Source organism: Onychostoma macrolepis, chromosome 08, assembly GCF_012432095.1.
Source record: "Onychostoma macrolepis isolate SWU-2019 chromosome 08, ASM1243209v1, whole genome shotgun sequence".
NCBI lineage: Eukaryota > Metazoa > Chordata > Actinopteri > Cypriniformes > Cyprinidae > Onychostoma > Onychostoma macrolepis.
Window position 1 is genome coordinate 9,936,396 of NC_081162.1, and position 4,677 is coordinate 9,941,072.

Sequence of the window (4,677 nt, forward strand, 5' to 3'; positions counted from 1 at the left end):
TTTATGACCAATTCCGATTTTGTGACTATATCCGATTTTTTGGACGACGTGCTTACATCTTTTAAAAGTGGCCCGTATCCGATGTGTGCATTTTACACTGCACTTGGTGAAACAAGCCAAAAATAGCATATGACATCACAAATCAATTTGAATAGTACATTGAGTTTAATTTATTGACATGGAATTCATATAGAAACGTTTTTAATGCAATAGTTACATCTATACATCAAAATAATTATATAGCCTAGAACAAATTCTTCAGGACAGTGATGTAAGCAGCTCCGCTGAAAGCTTGCGAGTGGAATAATACTCAGGTGGTAGATAATGTTAAACATGTCACATCGACTGTGTTTTTTAGTAATTAAAACCAAATGCGTTCATCAGTGATTGTATATCAAAGGCAGGAACATGTTTGTGTGCATTTATTTTGTGGTTTCAATGGAACGAACGGGACTGAAGCGCTCGTCTGACAACAGCAGCAACAAGCACTCAGCATGATTTCAAAAGCAATACATTCAGCGTCAGATCGCCTTTTATTTAACACAAACAAACGAAATGAATACTCTGCAACTCAACTAGAGATGTTTCATTTGTTTCAGGTATGTTTGTACCCTGAATGTTTAAAAAAACTCGCTTTTCAATGACGTAGGAGTCGCATTTACAGGGGAATATCCGATCTGACCGCTTACACGGCAGGAGCAAATGCACGTATCTGATTCATATCTGATTTATTTCCACATATGAATGAGGCCTGAAACCGATCGGAGCATATCGGAATCCATGCGATTTTTTCCTGCTTACACGGTCGTGAGCCATATCCGATCTGTGCCACATGGGAGGAAAAAATCGGAATTGGGTCACTTGAATCATGCAGTGTAAATGTGGCCTATGAGTACCCCCAGCAGTCAAGGACAGAGAGAGTGAACAATCGTCAATAAAGAAAAAATTCAAAGATTCCCATCTCCAGAGAGGATCTCCACGCTGCTATAGCGAACACTACACTGTTAAAAATTGCTGTTAATTTACGGCAGAATTTCAACAGTATAATCCTGTTATGTTCAAAAGCAGTACATTACTGTTTTTTTTTTTCGTTTTTGTGAAATGACGTAGACACAATATAACGGCATTCTACTGTATTTATAACTCGAAGGAAATAAAACATTACTATCCAGTATTTTTGTAAACTGCAGTGAGCACGCCGGGACTTTCATCCGTCTTGTTAACAGGCAAGTTCCCCTTTGCTTTGCGCGATTTCATAGACAAAATACATTACATTTGCTACTGCAACTAATCTGTATAGTGGATATCGGAAGTGACACTATCTTTTATTTGCTCTTTTCAGTGATAAACGCGCCAAATGCGACATCATCGAGTGCAACTGGATTTCTGACTCTGTGACTCGGATTATATTATTCCCAATTACAGGGTGAGTTTCATTCGTTATGAGATAATTCCTATGCAAAGTTAAGTTTTCAAACACTGTTGCATTGAAATCACATCGATGGCTCTGTAACATGCTGAAATGGCCGGTGTTGTTTGCTAATAGGCTAATAGGCTATCAGTTTGCAGAATTTGCTAACGTTAAACCTCCACTGTTTGAAAAAACAAACGAACAAACTCAAAATTTCGGTGTGTTTGCAAATTTGGGTAAGCATGTTCTTGTATGACATGCTTATTCTAAGGGGGATTTTTACTGTTGTGCTTATATTGTTTTTATGTTGGTTATGTTTTTGCATCAATCCATGTTGGTTTTGTATTTAAAGTGATAGAATACTTATTAGCTGGATTTCTGAATCGGAAATCATATGCTTGGAGCACTTAAAAATGTAAACACCAAAGCTAAGTATGAGAACCAATGTTTTCATGTGTAAAGCTAGCATGTTTGAAATTGAGTTTTTATTTACCATGCACTTGTGTGGACTTTCAGTGGATGGGCTTTCTTTGTTGTCTGAATATAAATGAAAATACATTTTACAATACACAATTTACAGTATACACATTTTGACTTAAAGGTCTGTCCAGACCAGTCCATGTTGAAATGCTTTTCTTATGTTAGAAGTGCTGAACTCTGTGACTGTTTACAATGATTTTAGTTTTCTTTGCATTCAATTGTAATCTGGCAATGTCAAATTAATGTTATGTCAATGCTGAAATTAAATGTGAATTAAATTAAAACATTAAATGTGTTTTTCTTTTTAAAGGTTCAGGTGAAACACCAGGAAGAAGAATCCAGCACTGGATGATCAGCCTTGAGGAGCACATCATTTGTGAGGGCATCCAGCCGGCTTTTCTGTCTGGGCTTGCAGCTGATTTTTCTACTTACAACAATTTCAATCTTCAATACCAAGCTGAAGACGCATGCACGTTGGAATTTATTCAAAGGTTAGATACTTGGATGCATACATTCAATTCACTTCACATTTTATTTCTATATCACTTTTACAATACATATATTTTTAAAGCAGCTATACAGAAAATGTATGTTTCATTGAAACATTTGGCCCTAATAAACAGGGAATAGCATCAAATAGAGAAATTTCCTGTCAAATATTTGAGCCCCAGTGAGCAGTAGGTGAATGTCAAGGAAATAAAATGTCTATCGGTGGTGAGGTGTTGGTGGAAACCTTGAAAGGAAGCAGATTCATCTAGGACCCATCCTTCATCATTAAAATGATGATCATGTGCATATGTTACAGTTCTGTCAGACATGGCTAAAATAGTAGGGTATAAGATGTGTTATGTCAATGCTTGAACAAAGAGATATCTTTAATCTAGACTGAAACACATCATTCAGTCCAAAAGATCTGAGTGTTGGAGCTTCTTAAGAAAGCTTTCCTTTCCTGACAAAGTAAAGTGAAGTGTTCTTGATACAAGAATATAATTTTATATACTTTTAATATTTATATGTTATCCGTGAGTACCCTTTTGGCAACACTTTAGAATAGGGAACACTTATTCACCATTAACTACGACTTTTCCTCAATAAATTCCTAATTTGCTGCTTATTAACAGTTAGTAAGGTAGTTGTTAAGTTTAGGTATTGGGTAGGATTAGGGATGTAGAATAAGGTCATGCAGAATAAGGCATTACTATGTGCTTAATTAGTGCTAATAAATGGCTAATAGTCTAGTAATATGCTAGCTAATAAGCAACTAGTTAAGAGACCCTAAGATAAAGTGTTACCATCTTTTTCCCTCCACACTAATTCTAAACACACATTTGTTTTTCAGGTGGTTCATCGAGATAAATCCGGAAAAGGGACCAGGGCTGGAGGAGTCATATCAAAGCTGATGGGGAAGGTCACCCAGAAAAAGAAAACCGTGAACCCTCGTGTCTGCAGTCTACTTAAAAAAATGTATGGATTTTGAGTTGGACTTTATACAAGTATTACACACCACAGACCACACACACAATCACATCACACACACAAGTTTGTTTTTGTGAAAAGTGGGGACATCCCATAAGTGTAATGGTTTTTATACTGTAAAAACTGTATGTGCTATTGCCCTACACCTAAACCTACCCTTTACAGCGAACTTTGTGCTATTTCAGATTTTCAATACACTCCATTTTGTGTGATTTATAAGCCTTTTGAAAAGTGGGGACATGGGGTAATGTCCTGAAAAGTCACCTGCTCCTTGTAATACCTGTCATTACACAAATTTATGTCCTCATTTGTCACAAAAATGTGCGTGCGCACACACCCACACACACAGTCTCTTGATCTCTATTTTTCAGGTATTCATTAATTTCTATTCACTCAAAAACATTTACTCAGGTGTTCTCTAAGTTTTTCACTTAATCTTTGTGTCCAGAGTTATTTTTTTGGACAGCCTGCATGACCTATTAGAATTAATTGTTAAAGAGTTAAAGCAATTTATTTATCATTTATACAGTTGAAATGTACATTTATTGTCATAAATGTAATAAGCTTTGGGCTTTATTTTACAATTTGTTTTCATTTTGTACCAATGTTCTGTAAGTCAGAATCTGATTTGGGGAATATGTTGAGTTTATTTCTGTTATGACCACTTCTTCCCCTTAAATTTCAATTATTGTCTTTAATGTTTTTTCTAAGAAAGTTTTTTTTTTTTTTTTTTTAATAAAGCAAAACAAGTTTTGAATCAACACTTTAAAGCTGCTTTACTTGTGTTACATTTCAAGTCACTATTTCAAAGGGTACAAATATATATTAAAACCAAGAAGAAAATGTTGTCCTTTTTACTAGCAGGCCATTATTCAATAGCGTACACAATGGCATAGTATATTTGTATTGTAGTTTACACATTGTTTGTTTAGTTGTGAAGAAGAGCAAAAAAAGTATTTGCGAAAACAGTAGTCAACTGTAAATTTCACCAACAGTAAGACACAGTTAATTTTACAGTTCCTTGCTGGCAACCAAGCTGCCAGTTATTTACTGTTTTTTAATAAACAGTAACCAACTGTAATTTTACCCAACAGTAAGATACTGTTAATTTTACAGTTCCTTGCTGGCAACCAAGCTGCCAGTTATTTACTGTTTTTTAACAGGACAATTTTTAACAGTGTATCAGAATTAGAATATTTGCACCGTAAATCGATTTCCTGTACCCTGATACAACAGTCTCATTTAAAACAATGCGATGTGGCACGTTTTCAAAACAAGTATTACAAACTGGCAGCCTTCTCTTGTGCTCC

At 35.3% G+C, this 4,677-nt stretch overlaps 1 long non-coding RNA gene across 1 annotated transcript; it reads left to right on the top strand.

Moving 5' to 3' along the window:
* Positions 1 to 1,126: 1,126 nt before the first annotated feature.
* On the top strand, positions 1,127 to 4,172 carry LOC131546367 (uncharacterized). The gene is made up of 3 exons (XR_009272666.1): positions 1,127 to 1,426; positions 2,202 to 2,382; positions 3,231 to 4,172. It is a non-coding gene; the product is annotated as an uncharacterized LOC131546367 (long non-coding RNA).
* The last annotated feature ends 505 nt before the right edge of the window (positions 4,173 to 4,677 follow it).